This window comes from Rhinatrema bivittatum, chromosome 1 (assembly GCF_901001135.1).
Source record: "Rhinatrema bivittatum chromosome 1, aRhiBiv1.1, whole genome shotgun sequence".
Taxonomy (NCBI): domain Eukaryota; kingdom Metazoa; phylum Chordata; class Amphibia; order Gymnophiona; family Rhinatrematidae; genus Rhinatrema; species Rhinatrema bivittatum.
Genome location: NC_042615.1, coordinates 686,992,267 through 687,009,194, shown reverse-complemented (window position 1 = coordinate 687,009,194; position 16,928 = coordinate 686,992,267). Strand labels below are relative to the sequence as shown.

At 42.7% G+C, this 16,928-nt stretch overlaps 1 protein-coding gene across 4 annotated transcripts in view; it reads right to left on the bottom strand.

Moving 5' to 3' along the window:
- The window catches only part of ARHGEF28 (Rho guanine nucleotide exchange factor 28), a 585,749-nt gene that overhangs the window by 235,204 nt on the left and 333,617 nt on the right, over positions 1–16,928 (bottom strand). The window lies entirely within an intron of this gene.

The window sequence follows — 16,928 nt, the reverse complement described above, 5'->3', positions numbered from 1 at the left end:
TAAACCAGGAATGAGAGAATGCATCAACCTAATAACATGATCCTAAACACTTAAAGAACAGTATTCGGGGCTATTGGTTTGGCAGTCAAGAATATATAATTTCTCATAATAGACTTTGTTAAAAATGTAATTTACTTAAGTTTCTGGACATATAATGTAGTCACAGGTAATTTTAGCACTTAGCTGTATATAGTAATCGTCAAGTTGAGCCATATATTCTTCAGGAATAGCAATCCCTCCCCTTCTCACATTCCAATTCTGGCAGACCTCCAGATATCGCGGCTGACAAAGCACTGATAACTCACTCAACAATTGCCCTCTCGCTTTCCCAACCACCAAAAACAGCAAAAAAAAAAATCCAAATGTTACCTAGGTAAAATATATAATAGCCATTTAAAAAGCTACTCTCTATTTTTTGTATCTGACATGCATTTATGCTTCATTGGCATTGTCCTTGAGCATTCATTAGACCCTCTGCGTTTTACGAGTCTGGCACCTTTGCAGCACTGCTCTAACCTTGCAGCAATGCACAATGGAAGCAGTGACTGATTTACAACAAATCCTCCATTCTTGCAGGGTCTCCCCAAACAACTTGCTGGCAATTAGTATTCAGTAAGAACTCCCTATTCCCTCCTCCTAACATCTTTACACCACACAAAACCCAGCTTTTTTTCTTTACTTGACCAAATATGGCAACGCACGGGCTGATACCAAATACCACATTCACTGTTTCTTCACTAAACTCCATTAAACATTCCTTTAAGCCACCCAGCAATGGTGTGTATGTTTTCGTAGACTGCATAAAGAGAGAACGTGAATGTGTGGATCAGCTTAAATGTCAGCTTTGAAAGAGGATGACATTTGAGCTTGTTAACATTCCTCACGTCACTTCAATTATTGTTCAAATCACTGGAGCCTACAGTAGCTCTTCTGTACTATATCTGAAATCATTCCCTAGTCAACATGTTTTCCGTGATACATTTGTTGGAACAAAATTAATCTTTCTAAATTATGACTCTAAAATGGTTGGTTGCCTCATTAGTCCAATAGATAAGATGTTTTAGAGTTTATAGGACAAATCAAAAGAAATTACACATATATGATGACCTTGTATATGAGCTCTAAGGTTTTCACACTTCTTCAGGGTCAGGATTCTATAAAGCATCTATCAACCTGCCAAGCACACCAGGAAAATAATATTTTGGAAAAATACTAAACTATTAAGTAAGAATTTTAAAAAAATGAAACAACCCTGTAATGTATTGTTGCACTGTTTATTTAAAAGAATTTCTCAAGACAATGAGAAACTAGTATTTTATCATTCCCTGAATATTGTGCACTCCCAAACTGTACTAACTACATTCATTGAATTGTGGGCTGTGCATTCAGCAGCTCAGGAAGCCGAGTACAAATGTTTATTATATTCACACAATGAAATCTGATATTTTTACATGCAATGTAAAAATGATTCATCTAACATTAAAGTCCCTGGCTTACCGAATAAGATTGAAATACAAGCTTTTAAATGCTATTAATTCTTAAACAAATTTAAATATGGAAACGACAAGTTTGCATAAAACATCTTCTTAAAATTCCTGTCTACTGAACTGAAGAGCTTTACTTATTAATGTATGTGCACAAATATTTTCAATACAGAACTCTACTGGCCCAATTCATCAAAGATTTTCCCCCATAAACACAGAACTGGTGAACAGCCCTAATGAATTAAGAGCCAGATACATACATTGTTGTGTCTGTGGACCCTTGGGCCGAGGCAAGATTGGCTCTACCTGCAGGTTCTCACTATCAACAGGCAGACCCAGGTGAAGCAGAGACTGGTCAGGAGTTTCATCTTTACCAGCTCACGTTCCCCTCGGGTTGAGCCTTTGGGTGCCAGGGCCAGCGGGCCTCAGGCAATGGTCTCTGTTGGTGATTGGAGAGGTTGTCCAAGGTCAGGCTAGGGTCGTAGGTAGGCAGCGGTTAGGCATATACGAAGTCCAGACAAGTCAGTAGCAGACAGCGGTCAGATGTATCCAGAATCCAGCTTAGGTTCAGTTGACAGGCAGTGGTCAGATGTATCCAAAGTCCAGACAAGGGTCAAAGGCAGGTTTCTGTCCGAGGGAAGAAAGAGCGGTGGATAGGGCAGGCAAGGCTGGAACCGGCTGAGACGAAGACAGGAATAGGCTTGGACGAAGACTGGTAGCAACACACACTACAGAGTAGCTGGAGCTGTTGCTGAGACAGTGAGGGAGAGGTAATGAGGGCCCTTTATAGGGCTAGGCTTCTAATGTCATCAAGGGGCACCGCAGGACCTTTAAGTAGGCCAACATCAGGCATGTGCATGCATAAGAAGAGGCGCAGTGAGTGCAGCTGGCAGCATCCTGCCACATGGAGCTCGGCGATGAGTCAGCAGCGTTCACCATGTCGGGAGGCAGCAGGGCCAGCCTGGCCAGGGAAGTAGGGGTGGTGGATCGCACCCCTCAATTAAAACAGCTAAACTAACCCAAGTAAGGGAAAGCGTGCTTTCCCTAGCAGGTCCTATGCTATGGAACTCCATGCCTGCCGAGATCCACTTACAAACAGACATCAAAACCTTCAGAAAACATTTAAAAACATGGTTATTTAAACAAGCGTACAACAAAGAGAAAGGAGAGTAGAACACAGGGAAAAAAAAAAGAAAGCAATCTGCAGAACACCCAAGCACACTACCCCAAACTATACTAGTATATATTCTATGTATTTCAAATTTTTTATGCACCACCGAAGGATAAGATTATATAAATTCTCTATTTTAAACCTGTTACAAAAAGAATGGACATGATATAAACACACCCAATTATGAATAATTATAACGATCTTTGTTACCGTAGAGTTTTGGCACATGTTTAGTGATAGAATTTATTATTTGTTTCCAATATTAATATTTGTGCCTTATTGTAAACCGTTATGATGGTACCTAACTTAATGACGGTATAGAAAATTTTTTAAATAAATAAGCAGCCCGCTGACCACCAAATGCAATATACATTTTAACACGTGATTTTGTTTTCAGTTATGCATTACTATTATTACTAAACATTTATAGCACTACAAAGCATACACAGAACTGCACAGATAACACATATAAGACAGTCTCTGCTCCATGGAGTTTACAATCTAATAAAGACAGACCAGATAAATATGTGTTTGGAAGAGGCAGGGATAAGATTTAAAGCCTAAAATGTAGTGAAGTTTAATTGAAGATAGAGGCCATGTTACCTAATTGGTTAAATCATTGTACAGAGACCCCTCCCCTTGGGATATCCCCTAGAATTAGGTCCTAGTCTAAGACCTGTAGGAAGGCACAAGTGGGCTACAGCACCTTCTTTGAGATCATTCAGTGGTGGGTTCCTGCCTGCTCAAGAACAGATGGCATTAGAGATCAGTGGAGTCTTTTTAGTTTGGCTGTTGAAGTAGAAAGATCAATTTTCTTTGTTCCCTTATTCCTATTTGGCAGGGCTTGACACCCCTGTCTGCACTCAAGAGGAAGGAGCTAGCACATTTCAGGTCCACAACCTGGCTGGTAAGTGAGTCTCAGTATTTTGACTTGTTTTAAGATTTTTCCTGGTTCCCCCATAGACCTGGTCAAAGAAGGAAACACTCTTGCACTGCAAAGGCAGCAACACCCAGACCTATTGTGGTATGCCTCTACCACTTTCAAGACAAACAAATCATAAGAACATAAGAAATTGCCATGCTGGGTCAGACCAAGGGTCCATCAAGCTCAGTATCCTGTTCCTAACAGAGACCAAACCAGGCCATAAGAACCTGGTAATTAACCAAACACCAAGAAGATCCCATGCTATTGATGCAATTAACAGCAGTGGCTATTCCCTAAGTAAACTTGATTAATAGCAGATTTCTCCTCCAAAAACGTATCCAAATCTTTTTTGAACCCAGCTACACTAATTGCACTAACCACATCCTCTGGCAACAAATTCCAGAGCTTAGTTGTGCATTGAGTGAAAAAGAATTTTCTCCGATTAGTCTTAAACGTGCTACTTGCTAACTTCATGGAATGCCCTCTAGTCGTCCTATTATCCGAAAGTGTAAATAACCAATTCACATCTACTCGTTCAAGACCTCTCATGATCCTAAAGACCTCTATCATATTCCCCTCTTAGCCGTCTCTTCTCCAAGCCCTAACCTCTTCAGCCTTTCCTCATAGGGGAGCTGTTCCATCCCCTTTATCATTTTGGTTGCCCTTCTCTTTACCTTCTCCATCACAACTATATCTTTTTTGAGATGCGGCGACCAGAATTGTACACAGTTTCAAGGTGCAGCCTCACCATGAACCGATACAGAGGCATTATGACATTTTCCGTTTTATTAACCATTCCCTTCCTAATAATTCCTAACATTCTGTTTGCTTTTTTGAATGTTGCAGCACACGAAGCCGACGATTCTAAAGTATTATCCACTATGATGCCTAGAACTTTTTCCTAAGTGGTAGCTCCTAATATGGAACCTAACATCGTGTAACTACAGCAAGGATTATTTTTCCCTATATGCAACACTTTGCAATTGTCCACAATAAATTTCATCTGCCATTTTGGATGCCCAATCTTCCAATCTTGCAATGTCCTCCTGGTGAGAACTGTTACGATTCCTCCTGTAGCTGTGCCACAGGAGGCCTCTCATCTTTTCTCTGGAGGCCGCACCGAAGCCGGGGCCTTACCTGGACAGTCTATCCCGGTTTTACTCCGTGGCCTGGGAGGCCTTCCTTGCCATCTGGGCCTGCCTGAGGCCTGCTCTACTTCTTCCTGGACTCTCTGGTTTGGGCCTCGCCCCGCCTTCCTAAGGGGCCAGCCCGCAGTTCTTCGCTTTAGTTATAGGGCCAGCCGGGTTTGGCCCATCTAAACTCCTCCCAGGGAGTTGCCTGCTTCCTGCACTAAAAAGGACTTTGCTTTCAGTTCTGCCTTGCTCCTGGATGACTAGCCTTCCAGCGCTCCGTCAGGCCTGTGTTCTTCGTTGGAGCTCCATGCCTCGTCTTGATGTCCATCGCCTGTTCCTGATGTCTGTGATCCAGTCCTGATGTTCCTCGCCTGTTCCTGATGTCCTGTACCCCAGGTTCCTCATTGCCACCCTTCTGGCATGCCATGTTGTGGTCCGTGAACAGCCCATGGGAAGTGGCTGTGTAGGGCGCTCATGATACAAGGCCATCTTCACCTACGCAAGTACAAGACCTCCGCTTCAGTCCTGAGTTGTCTTAGAATTCTTGCTTGCTTCGGAGTCCCTTGTACTGCGTCCATCCATGCCAAAGACTCTGAATGAACCTGTGCCATTCCTCCATGGTCCGCGACCAGCCTAGGATGTGCTGTGTAGGGCGCGCCTTGGTACAGGCTTCTACCGAATCTTTGCCATGTTCCAGCTTCAGTTATACCACACCTCGTCTGGAGCCTGCTTTGCATGCAAGCGTGGTCCGCGTCCAGCCCATGGGTAGTGGCTGTGTAGGGCGCACTGTGACGCAGTCTCAACCCAGTCCTTGATCCTGCTTCTGAATACCTTGCCTGCAGTACCTCGTTCCTGAGTCTTCTTCTGTGCACCCAAGTACCTCGTTCCTGAGTCTTCGTCTGTGCACCCAAGTACCTCATTCTTGAGTCTACGTCTTTGCACCCAAGTACCTTGTTCCTGAGTCTACTTCTAGAGTCTCTATGTTTCAGAGCCTCCATCTGCCCTCATCCTCAGTCCGGCCTGCTGCTTCTTGCCGATACCTTGTGGCAGGTCCGAAAGGGCTGGGAACGGTCGGAGGACTGTTCAATAACCAACACTATTGTGTTGGCTCCAGAAGCATGCAGATCCAGCAGAGGGTCAGGCCGTTCGTCTCCACCCATGCTGGGACACGCCTCACCTACCCTCAGTGCCGAGGCCCAAGGGCACACAATCCCCAAAGATGGGATCGCTCTCCTAGCGCTCCCCTTCTATAACAAAATGCAAGGCCTTCTTGAACAGGAAGGCCTTCTATAACAAGAACTCCCTCCCACCCGGACTGCGAGAGAGCTCTTACTCCTGAGCCCAGTGAGCCATGGTACACTCCCCGACCCCGATGACATCATCATCATCCATGGCCCGACAACTAGACAAAGCCCGAGGGACTGCGGCGTCCTTTGGAGGAATCTGGTGAGCACTCCCTCCCACCCGGGAGTCTGGCTGGAGGATGGCGGGAGGGCTCTTATACCTGAGCCCAGTGAGCCACGGGACACTCCCCAACCCCGACAACGTCATCATCCAGGGCCCAACAATTAGACAAAGCCTGAGGGGCTGCGGCCCGTAGTCACGGGCCTGCAGCCGTAGCCGCGTGCCCCTTCTAGCATTTTTTTTCCTATTTATATTATAGTAGATATATGGGAAGAAAAAGGAAGACAAAAGTTCTGATATCTTCGCCTGATTTGCCAGTCGTGAGAGGACCCATGGACTCACATGTGGCTCAAAGGGTGAGTCAATTTATGAGAAATTCTATTCCAGAGATTTCCTTTTCATCAGGGTCCTTAGAGAGACCTAGCCAACAGCCGTTACCTCACACATTGATGGATTCTCCTGAAACTAATCCTCAGATGCTACAACAAAATCAGGTCCCAGTAGATGTTTTTCCACAGGCTGGTATAACAAAAATTACTGAGCAACTGGGTACTCAAACGGATTCTAGATCTCAGCCATTAGGGATATCCCCTCAATCTGGAAATTTTGGTTCAAAGTCTATAGATCCCCAGAATGTAACCTTGGATGATGTGTGGAAGGTACTTATTAATTTGGAAAAGTCATTGTCATATTCTATATCTCAGTTTGGTAAATTCTCAGTTGAAACGAAAAATATTTTGGATGACTATAGTACTCATTTAAGACATTTAGAAGCTACAAAAACATCTAGAAAACTTGGAAAATGAGATTCGTATAAGAAATCTTCGTTTTCTAAATTTTCCTATATCAAGGTTACTATCAGCAACTGAGCTGCTTAAAAAATACTTTGGTGTCTATTTCTACTATAAAAGAAATGACTATTTCTAAATTGTATTATATTCCTAGGTCTTAGGCCTCAAGTGGGGAAGGAAGAACTGGATATATTGCAAGGGGATTCTCCTAATTTGACCTCCTTTTTGGAGGCTTCCATTGAAGATATACCCACCAGAGATACTCTATTGATATCACTTTGTGGTGAACAGGATAAAAACTTGGTACTTCAGAAATATTTTAAAAATAAAGATTTCCTTTTTTTGGGCCAAAAATTCAAATATTCCCTGATGTTGCTAGTAGTACTCAATTGAGGAGGAAACAATTTTTGTTATTAAAACCAAGAGTTTTATCCCTGGGAGCAGTTTTTTTTCCTAAAATTCCCCTGCAAATGTCTGCAAATAAGTTCATATTTCAAGACCCCACCCATCTTGAGACCTTTCTAATGGATAAGGGATTGTGATGAGGTGCATACACAATATGATTGTTTTGTAAGGTATAAACGGCACTTAATTGATATTATCTCTCATTTCTGTAATTTATTACAGTTTTTTCTTATTACCCTATTGGATTATTGCCTGAATTAACCTCCCATAATTATGGGGACTATTCTGTTGGAATATTCACTTTTTTCTTAGTGTATAGTGTATTTTTTATTTTTTCTTGGTGTATGTATAAGCTTGCCTGTATTCCAATATGTTTGCTTGTTGGATATTTTTAATGTATGACTAGTTGTTAAAATCCTAATAAAATATAAATTAAAAAAGAAAGTGAGAATTAAAGATCATATTGTCTACAAGGGAACACAGATACAATTCTTTGCTGATTAGCACAGAGTACATTTCTCAAGCAAAAGCAGGTCAAACCTTTCATGACTTGCTTGGCTTCTCATTCCATTAAGTACTGCCGGGATTTTCCCTTTTCTCTGAACTTCACAATATATAATAAGGAATATCATTTTACTGAACCATCAGAATGCTTGGAAGCTCTGGAAGGATTCACAGATGGAAGAAATAAAGGAGCCTCTACACTCATATATGATGATTCTGTTTGGAGAGCGATATGGGCAAAAGAAAAAGGAAGTCAAGCAAGGAGGGACTATCCTCAAGGGGGTCCAAGGAAAAAGAAAAAGAGAACAATGAAATGGAGTTGTTCATCCACTGCATAATTTTCTAGCTTTGAGTGCTCTGTCTACTAAGGTGGGCCGAGGACTCAGTCTTTTTTCCAGTATCCTAAATGGGATCCGAGGTCTATATCCTTTAATTGGGGGGGGGGGGGGGAGGATTCTTGATGTAGAGGGTAACAGAATATGTTTTTTGTGGGTGATGGGGTGAGTTAGATCTACAGCGCTGGGGAGTGGAGTGCAAAGTAATTATTGCTTTTGTTAAAGAATTTTTCTGTGCTGTTTTTTTACTTGGTTATATCTGAGGAGTACAATTAGGTCGGGGATTAGGGGCTATATAGGGTATGGGAGAGAGTGGGCTAAATGGGATAGCACCTGTATAGGAAGAGCATAGTACAGGATGTTTCTGTTCAAATGATTTTCTATTGAATGGGATATGTTATATATATATCGTTTGGGGGTTGGGTGGGAGTATCTGTGTTTGCCTTGAAGGTGGGAGGGGCCTTACTCAATCGTGTTGGGAGGATAGATGGGATGGGAATTTTTAACTGTTGGTGGTCTTCCAGATTTGTTAACCACTTATTGGTCTTGCACATTCCAGACAAAAGAGAATTCGTCAAGGCTCAGAACTTGTTTAGTGTATGAGGTATTAACGAAGGAGCTAAAAACTTGATCTGTGCAACACTCAATGTCAAAGGCCTTAACGCCCCAGAATAACAGATTATTGGTTAGAAAAACTTGTAATTATAAAGTAAATGTGATGTTCATATAGGAGGCCCATTTTAAGAGAGGGTTTGAATTTCCTTTCCATACTAACAGCTAAAGTTTTAATTCCCTGCACGCGGGGAAAACGGGGGGTTATGCGCACAAGAGCCAGGCCTCTATCAAGGGGCGGTCCAGGGGGCAGAGCAGAGCTGGAGGCCACCGGTACAGTGGCCATTTGCTGCTGTGCTGGGGGATCGCACGCCAGCAGCCTGCCAGCTGGAATAAGTTCAGAAAAAAAGAAAATAACAAAGGGTAGGGACTTCAAAGGGGTCGGGTAAGAGGGACATTCTTTTTTCATTGATTGGGTTAAAAAAAGGACCCAGAAAATAGATTCTTATTAAAGGGAAGACAGAAAAATCATACTTTAATGTGTGCTTCAATATATGCTCCAAATATAGATCAAAATGATTTTCTAAGGGTTATCAACAGCGGAAATATTCCATTCTTGGAGGGCAGTTTACTTCTCAGGGGAGATTTCAATCTTACATAAATCCAAATCTTGATAAAACTGGGAAGGTTTGCGATTCCATGCCTCTGCATGGAGGCTGCTATTTTTAAGGAACATATGGAAAGTTGGGGGCTGAATATGGAATATGGAGATCTGTTCATCCAGATGAGAAGGATTATACCTTCTACTCTAATGTCCACAATTCCCATGCTGTTTGGGATTACGATACCCATAAAGCTGAGACAGATGAGATCTGATCACGTTCCAGTAATGTTACTTGAGTGCCTTTCCCAAGCGCAGAAGAGATGGTCCTGGGGCCCCACTTTCTTTAGAAGCCCAAAGGTAATAAATAAGATTTGATAAGACCCTTAGGTTTTTTTTTCATTCTCAATGACACCACTGATGTGGTCTGGGACACCATGAACACAGTTTTTAAGGGGCAAATATATTTCCAGCAGTAGCTGGCATAGAAAACAGGCATGAAATATGGAAAATGATTTGAAGAGCCAATTAAGGACTTGGAAAGATTGAATAAAAGATGGCCTTTCATGAAGCGATACAGAGGCATCATGATATTCTCTGCTTCCGTCTCCATTCCTTTCCTAATAATGCCTAGCATTCTATTTGCTTTCTTGGCCGCTGCCACATACTGAGTAGAGGATTTGAACATATTATCCATGATGGTGACTCACTAGATCCTTTTCCTGGGTGGTGACTCCCAACTTGGAATCCTGCATAATGTAGCTATAATTTGGGTTGCTCTTCCCTGCATACATCATTTTGCGATTATCCACATTAAATGTCATTTGCTATTTGGATGTACAGTCTCCCAGTATCACAAGGTCCTCTTCAATTTCTCACAATCCTTTGAATAAATTTGCATCATCTGCAAATATGATCACCTCACTGGGGGGGGGGGGTGATTTTCAAAAGGAGTTACAAGTTTGTATTTCTTGTAAGGGCTCCTCCCAAATATTATTTATATGTTGCCTAGTTTACTATGTTATCTGTTATTTGTAAGGGCTCTGCCCAATGGTTTTTTGTTCACTGTAAACCGATGCGATGTGCGAACGGTCATCGGTATAAAAGAAACGTTAAATAAATAAATAAATAAATAAATAAATAAATAAATAAGTGTAAATGTCCACGCCTGATGTAAACTCGTAATCTTTGCAGTTGATCTTTTCTATTTTTTCTTAACCATTTTTCTCATTTCCGCATAGCTTCCCCTAGGAAAGTTAAATGCTAATACAGTAGATTTTCCCTCCAGTTATCAAGTCAAATTTGATCATGTTATGATCACTATTGCCAGTGGCCCCAACACTATTATCTCTTGCACCAAATCTCATATTCCACCAAGGATTAGGTCTAAAATAGCTATTCCTCTTGTCAGTTCTTTTACCAGCTGCTCTATTGAACAGTCATTTATTCCATCTAGAAACTTTAACTCCTTAGCATGCTCTGATGTGACATTTCCTCAGTCAATTCTGGGGTAATTAAAATCACCCTTTATTACTGTGTTGCTAATTTTGTTAGCTTCCCTAATTTCTGTTAGCATGTCATCATCTGTCTGTTCATTCCTGAAAGATGAATGGTAGTACACCCCTGCTGTTATTCTATTCCCCTTCTAACATTGAATTTCTATCCATAAAGATTCTATAGTTCATTTTGTTTCCTGTAGAACTTTTTATCCTGTTTGACTCTATGCCCTCTTTAACACACAGAGCCAATTTGATCAATCTTATTACTGCAATATAATTTGTACTCTGGTATGAGTGTCCCATTGGTTATACTCCTTCTACCAGGTCCCTGATATGCCAATTAATATTTGGGGGGAATTAGAGTAGGGCTGGGGGGGAAAGGTTAGGGGAAGGGGTGGGAAGGTTAGTTTAGGGGGGAGGGAACGGGGGAAGCCTGCGGGCGTCTGTGCTCGCGGTGCACCCCCTTGCGCGCGCTGACCCCTGATTTTATACTATGCGCACGCCTGCATGCACATGTTATAAAATCGGGCGTACATGTGCGCGCCCTGGGTAGCAAGTGCACATGTACGCCCGCGTGTACATTTGAAAATCTACCCCAATAATTTTTATATTGGTACCATGTCTAAAAAAGTGTTCCTCCCCAAAACCAGGGCTGGTTTTATTTCATGGGATTGAGTCCATCTGCTGAAAAAAAAATCACTCCTTGGTACTGCATGCACGTTCACTCCATATCTTTCATGCCTTTGTTCACTGATTTAAAAACATTTCCTAATCTCATCTGCTACCAAACTAATACTGTTGATACAATGCAAGCTATGTTCTACACCTCATTAAACACACAAGTACACAGATAACAAAATTCTCATTAAACTTCATACATGAAGGCAGGCCAGTTCTTAAATTTCATAAACATTTTTAGGAAATACAAAGTATAAAACACAGATCTTACAGGAGAATGAAATGAAGAATAACTGGAACAAATTCTCTGAACTGTGTTAAAAATGACTTGAGGCATTCTTTGAATACATAGCTGAACTAGGCGAAAAGGCAATGCTTTCTGTGAGTGTAAGAGAGATACACATAACATGAAGTTGTAAACAGCTGCTGGCTGAAAAGTGGGTTCTCTGAGACAGTGAAGTTAGAACTCCCATAATATATAACTTCCACTCTGGGCTTATACAATCAAATCAAAAGTTATAAATCTGTTTTGACAGCTAAATAAACTGTGCCTGCAAGTGCAATGTTTGATACAACCACTAGGTGGCAGCATAAAACAAAAGATTTACACGTGCACAGAACACAGAAAATAAAATTCCAATTTTAGAATGTTAGCTGTTTGTGATTATGTATAATGAGATTGATAATGAAAAGATTTGTCCAGGTAACCTTATGAAATAACTGGACAAATCTTCAGGGTTTAAAATACCACCTTCCCCCCCCCCCCCCCAGCAAATTGTTGCCCACACAAAATTTACCTGCAAATAAAGAAGTGGGGCTGGAGGTGGTCTGGGGGTGTGGTAAATATTTAGCCAGTAAGTGTTCCTAATCAGCACTGTCCAGCTAATGTTATGCTGGTAAACCTATCCTAAAATAATCTGGATGACTGAGGTGAGGGTAGGGAGCTAAGAGGAGAGGTCATTTTAAAGAGTCTAAGTAATACAGTTGACAGATCTGGCGTAGATGCATAACAGAAGATCTTACCACAGCTGAGATGTGGTAAATGGTAATCAAATTGTACCTATAGATTTCATTTTGAGTCTTTGGGTTATAAGGCGGTTCCTGATAGGGAGAGCAAGATTGATAGGGCGTGGTCTTCTCAATTTACAAAAGGAGCTCAGATTTGGTAGCTTAAATTTGTCCAGCCACTGGGCTACTGCTGTAAGGCAACTGTTAAAGATATCCAGTTAAGCTGCATGTCATCCAGCCACACAAGGCCAGATAACTTTAGATCTGCTCAGAAGCAGGTCTAATGTCATCCGGCTAACCTATACCCAATCAAGTAAATTTTCAAGGGCCACGCACGTAAAAAAAAACGGGGTTTATGCGCATGGCCGGGCCTTGTGGATGCTGCGTGCATTTTAGAACAGGCCCAGCCATGCGCGTAACCGCCGATACACGCAAAGTGCCAGGCCCTGGAAAAGGGACGGGTCGGGGGGAGGGGTCTGACTGAAGAGGGGCAGGGTGGGGCTGGTACAGAGGCCATTAGCCGCTGTCCCGGGGAAGCACGCGCCGGCACCCAAATGACACACGGAAAATAATTCTGCTCCGAAGGAGCAGTAAGTAGTGAAAAAAAAAATTTGGGGTAGCTAGGTAGGGGGTGGAGAGGGGAGAGGGAAGGAAGGTTAGGGAGGGGGGTTGGGAACTGGAAAAAAGGCCGATTGCATCGCCACACATAATTTGAAAATTTCCCCCCTCACGTGCACGAGTCGCAGTCCACCCGCACATGCACACTCGGCTGTTTAAATCCGGCATGCATGCAGGGCCGGCGGAACCACTAGGCGAGCTAGGCCTGTGCGCCGCGGCAGGCAGCAGAATTTTGAAAGGGCAAAAAGTGCCCTTTCAAAATTCTGCCAGCCTTCGACTCGCCTACATGGAAACCAAGCGTTGAGATTTAGGGGGCGCCGCGGCAGGCAGCCAGCTCCCGACTCGTCCTGCCGCCCCGCCAGTGCCACCCTCCCGACACCCCCCTAGTGGTCCAGCGAAGGTCCCGGGAGCGATCTGCCGCTCCCGGGGCTTCCGCTGCCAGTAAGCAAAATGGCGCCGGTGACCTTTAGCCCCTACCATGTGACAGGGGCTGAAGGCCACCGGCGCCATTTTGCTTAGTGGCAGCCGGTGGCTGCCACTAAGCAAGGTAGTGGATTTAAAGTTTAATATTTATGACCTGATTCATCAATATGTTTTTTCTACAGACATGGAATGAGAGCAAAGCCTTTGTGAATCAGGTCCTTAAATTGTTTTTATTATATAGATATATATAAAAGGGAGAAAAAAAATAAATTTACATAGGGCTGAGAAATCCGGAGAAGCACACCAATAACCATATTTAAAGTAGATTCTCTTAAATCTATTTAAAAAATTTCATACTAAATTGAAATTCAAGAGCCAGACAAGGGGAAACAATTAGCTGAAAACTCTAGGAGCACCAAAAGCTTCAATCTCAATTTTGCATATCAAATGTACTACGCTAAAAACAGACGTCCTCCATTAATCAATAAACAATTATACCCTTCCACACTGCTCTATAACTGCTTCAGAAAGAGGAAACAAAATTACTTCTCAGTTAGATTTTAGAGATGAGTATTTTTAAAAATCAGAGTTCCAAGACTTTTCACAATGTGTAAAACAAACAGCAGCTAATGAGCCAAACATTTTCATGCTGGAAAATTGTGGTGTGAGGAGGAACTGCAGCGCTTGTGCCTGGATGTCCAAAACTCTTCTGATTTCTATGTTTTCATTATTAGGGAATAGGTGGTGTTCCTCATCAAGACATAAAACAAAAAAAAAAAAAAGATGCTTAAGAAGGGACTTGCGAGATCTCAAAAGCTTGTGTACTACGACGGGTTTTTTTGTTGGGCCTTGAAAAGTTATCCCAGCCTACCGAAACGCCAGTTTTCCCCAGGGCCAGTACCACTCGCAGCCAGAACTTTGTACGTTCGTGAAGCAGGCAAAGTCCACGGTTTCTTTAACCAGCCTAAACTGCTCTGCATACTTTGTGACTAAAGCATTCCTTATTGAAGGAATGCCTCTCCCAAGCTGCAGGTAGTAAATATGTAACTCTTATTAGTCAACTTGCACGGGCTTCCTCAGAAAGCCAGGAACGAAGGACCAAGGCGGGATCTGCTATTGCAGTGGATTATTTTTTGGGGAAGGAGGTGGGGATTTGCCAGTGGCAAAAATACAGCGTCAGGACTAAGATGTGAATACAGATGCGTGACGCGAGACAACACATTCACATTTTTTGCCATGTTTCCTTAAAATAAACCATATTCAGTAGGGTTAAATCATGAGAGTTCCAGAGTATGCAACCTTTTCTTTTTTTTGACTGAGAGCAGGAATTGACCATCAATTTTCCTGTTTGAATTTGTTTACAATAATGAATATGTCCTGTCTGAACTGTAAACAAGCAAAATATAATCTTGATTTTTCTTTTTTAATGGAGGTACTGAAATGCAGAGATATTCCAGTGAGGGAAGCAAGTCAGGTGAGGAAGTTATCTGAGCTATCAATATTTATCTTGCTAGTTCTACTCTACTACTTTGCTGGTTTTCTTTTAATTAATTTCAAAAGCAAGTAAACAGAGAATTTACCAAAATCTTAAGGCCAGAAAGAAATCTTTTCCCCTCACACATAAAACCGGCCTCATTAATTGGTACCGCACAACAGATTTTAGAGAACAGCTGACGGACTGTGTTTTAACACTAATATTAAAAGTTGATGACATCATGCAAAGCAATTAGAGCTAACATAACCAGAGCAAATAAGTACAACTGGAACAGAGCCAAATGCCAAGCATACATCAGGCATTCCTGTTCTGTGTGTGTAGATCAGCATTTGAAAAATTATCCAAGAGGTTGTGTGGGGGGAACGTAGACGCACACCTCACTCACAGCAGGCGCTGCAGGGGGCAGAGCTGGGATAGGGAAAGCATTCCTGCACATTTCATTGTCAAAAAGTATGCACGTAAATGTACACAGGGGAAGTCAAAAAATCTCATGCACAAGAGTAAATTATCTGTGAGACAGTGCTGCATATGTCCTGAACCAGCCCCCAAAAAGCTGCTGGTCATATTTGGTGGACGAGAAATTCGGCAGATCACCGGTCGGCTCATTTTGGTTTCATGTGGATTACTGGGGCAGTTTTGAAACTTTGTACCCATGGATCTGCAAGCTGTGTTTCACAGGGGAAACTCCCCTTAGAGTTTTCTCTTTAAAATTTCAGGGCTGACAGGGACCCATGCAAGTACAAAGGGTGCACAGTAAAGTAATGGGTGTTGCCTAACCTTTGCCTCCCCCACTGCAGCAGCAACCTGAAATCTCATAGAAACATGCAATATACCTTTTTAATCGGCATTCAAAATGGAATGAAACATATAATTAATAGTTGGTAGGAGCAATGGATTTTGATTACTGGCAGCCTATAGCGAGATTGCTCCCGGACCCCCGCTGGACCACCAGGGACTTTTGGCAAGTCTTGTGGGGGACAGGAGGGTCCCTCAAGACTTGCCAAAAGTCCCTGGTGGTCCAGCGGGGGTCCGGGAGCGATCTCCTGCACTCGGGCCATCGGCTGCCAGTAATCAAAATGGCGCCGATAGCCTTTGCCCTTACTATGTCACAGGGGCTACCGGTGCCATTGGTCTGCCCCTGTCACATGGTAGGAGCACATGATGGCGCCGATGGCCATGTGACAGGGGTTGACCAATGGCACCGGTAGCCCCTGTGACATAGTAGGTCAAAGCCTATCAACGCCATTTTGATGCGAGGAAGGTCAGAAAGCCCAATGGCACGGAGGGAGAAATCCCTCGCGGGACCCCGCTGGACTACCAGGGATGTTAGTAAGTCTTGGGGAGGGATCGGGATGGTGGGGGGGGGAGGGTTTGTATTACAGTAAATTGTAATGCTTGGGGTGGTTTTTTTTATTTTAAAAAAATAAAATGAGCCCCTCCCCCCGTACAAACCCGAAAAACTAATTTTCCTCGTAGTTCGGGGAAAATCAGTTTCGGGGTTCGGGGCCCCCGACCCACGACGAATTAGGCAATTTCTTTGAAATTACCTAATTCGTGATAAACGAAGCACATCTCTATATAACATATGCACGTATATGCACATATGATATAAAACTGGCTGTACGTGTACAATTTTATATGGCATGCGCATATGCCGGCACTAACGTATTTTATTAGATACACGTGCAGACGCAATAGGCTTTTCACACTTCGCCCAGTTAATAGATCATATTTCCTAACCCCATTATTTCGCCTCCTTTTGACCCATTTAACTCCAACCCTTAAAACCCTGGTGACTCACATTTTTTTATTTGAACATTTATATGCTGTCCATAGCAGAAATAAACTTACGCGGTAGGGGACCTTGGCACGCACTTTTGCGCATTTCAAGGTACGTACTCA